At 44.5% G+C, this 2442-nt stretch overlaps 1 protein-coding gene across 1 annotated transcript in view; it reads right to left on the bottom strand.

Moving 5' to 3' along the window:
• LOC139026355 (myelin regulatory factor-like) overlaps window positions 1-1796 on the bottom strand; it is a 68168-nt gene extending 66372 nt beyond the window's left edge. Inside the window, exon 1 of the mRNA XM_070441677.1 lies at window positions 1777-1796. The gene's annotated coding sequence lies outside the window, so the exon portion shown is untranslated. The remainder of the gene's footprint in view (window positions 1-1776) is intronic.
• Window positions 1797-2442: the final 646 nt, after the last annotated feature.

Raw genomic sequence — 2442 nt, 5'->3', positions numbered from 1 at the left:
ACACACCCACCATGACACTTTTAACACTTTATATGCAGTTATACCTTTTCCACCTTAACCCTTATATATAGCTATTTACCTTGTCTACTTGCCTTAACCCCTGAGAATAGTATTTAAACCTTGTCTACTTGCCTTAACCCCTGAGATATAGTATTTACCTTGTCTACTTGCCTTAACCCCCCCCTGAATAGAGTATTTCCTTGTCTACCTTGCCTTAACCCCTGAGATATTAGTAATGTTACCTTGTCTACTTGCGCCTTAAGCCCTGAGATATAGTATTTACCTTGTCTACCTGCCCTTAACCCCTGAGATATAGTATTTACCTTGTCTACCTGCCTGTAACCCCTGAGATAGAGTATTTACCTTGTCTACTTGCCTTAACCCCTGAGATTATAGTATTTACCTTGTCTACTTGCCTTACCCTTATATACATTATTTACCTTGTCTACCTGCCTTAACCCCTGAGGATTATAGTATTTACCTTGTCTACCTGCCTTAACCCCTGAGAAGAGTATTACCTTGTCTACCTCCTAACCCCCGAGCATATAGTATACCTGTCTACCTGCCCTAGCCCTGAGATATAGTATTTACCTTGTCTACCTGCCTTAACCCCTGAGATAGATTCACCTTGGTTCTACCTGCTTAACCCCTGAGAATAGTCAGTATTACCTTGTCTACCTGCCTTAACCCCTGAGAGATAGTATTTACCTTGTCTACCTGCCTTAAGCCCTGAGATAATAGTATATTTACCTTGTCTACCTGCCTTAACCCCTGAGATATAGATATTACCTGCTGTCTACCTGCCTTAACCCCTGAGATATAGTATGTACCTTGTCTCCTCTCTAACCCTGAGTATAGCTATTAACCGTGTTCAACCTGCCTTAAGCCCTGAGATATAGTATTTACCTGTCTACCTGCCTTAACCCCTGAGATATAGTATTACCTTGCTCTACCTGCCTTAACCCCTGAGATATAGTATTTAACCTTGGTCTACCTGCCTTAACCCCTGAGATAGCGAGTATTTACCTTGTCTACCTGCCTTAACCCCTGAGATATAGTATTTACCTTGTCTACTTGCCTTAACCCCTGAGATATAGTATTTACCTTCCCTCTGTGATGGACCTATTTACATCTGAGTAATTTAGCAATGCCTCTTAACAAGAGGATCACAATCATTCTCTAACTAATACACAAATCAGAAGACTGAGACTCACAGTACTGGTTGTGAAGGGTTCTCTCTACTCACAGACTGATTTGAAGGGTCCCTACTACAGTACTGGTTTGAAGGGTCTCTCTACTCACAAGTACTGTTTTTGAAGGTCTCTAGCTCACAGTAGTGGTCTTGAAGGCTCTTCTCTACTCACAGTACTGGTTGAGGTCTCTCTACCAGCATAAGGGTTTGAAGGTCTCTCTACTCACAGTACTGGTTGAAGGGTCTTCTACTCACAGACTGGTTGAAGGGTCCTTACTCACAGTAGTGTCTGAGGGTCTCTACTCACAGTACTGGTTTTGAAGGGTCTCTCTACTCACAGTACTGGTTTGAAGGGGTCTCTACTCACAGTACTGCGTTTGAAGGGTCCTCTACTCACAGTAGTGGTTTGAAGGGGTCTCTCTACTCCACAGTTAGCTGGTTTGAAGGGTCTCTACTCCACAGGCTGTACTGGTTGAAGGGTCCTCTACTCACAGTACTGGTTTGAAGGGTCTCTCTACTCACAGTACTGGTGTGAAGGGTCTCTCTACTCACAGTAGTGTTTGAAGGGGTCGTCTCTACTTCACAGTACTGGTTTGAAGGGTCTCTTACTCACAGTATGGTTTGAAGGGTTCTCTACTCACAGTACTGGTTTGAAGGGTCGTCTCTACTCACAGTACTGGTTTGAAGGGTCTCTCTACTCCAACAGTACTGGTTTGAAGGCTCTCTACTCACAGTACTGGTTTGAAGGTCTCTCTACTCACAGTTACTGCGTTTTGAAGGGTCTCTACTCACAGTACTGGTTTGAAGGGTCTCTACTCACAGTACTGGTTTGAAGGGTCTCTCTACTCACAGTACTGGGTTTGAAGGGTCTCTACTCACAGTACTGGTTTGAAGGGGGTCTCTACTCCCCAGTACTGGTTTGAAGGGTTCTCTACTCACAGTACTGGTTTGAAGGGTCTCCTCTACTCACAGTACTGTTTGAAAGGGTCTTCTCTCTACTCACAGTATGGCTGAAGGTCTCTCTGACTCACAGTAGGTTTGAAGGCGTCTCTACTCACAGTAGTGGTTTGAAAGGTCTCTACTCACAAGTACTGGTTTTTGAAAGGTCTCTCTACTCACAGGACTGGTTTGAAGGGTTCTCTCTCTGCTGCCGTCTGACTGGGACTGCTCCACGTGATTGACTGGTGTCATGGCTTCCAGCTGGGAGACAACACAGGAGAGGTTCGGTCAGTTGATGGACGAAAACACTA

This window comes from Salvelinus sp. IW2-2015, unplaced genomic scaffold, assembly GCF_002910315.2.
Source record: "Salvelinus sp. IW2-2015 unplaced genomic scaffold, ASM291031v2 Un_scaffold4527, whole genome shotgun sequence".
NCBI classification, from domain to species: Eukaryota; Metazoa; Chordata; class Actinopteri; order Salmoniformes; family Salmonidae; genus Salvelinus; species Salvelinus sp. IW2-2015.
The sequence above is the reverse complement of the archived record's forward strand: the minus strand, read 5'-3'. Positions and strand labels throughout refer to the sequence as shown.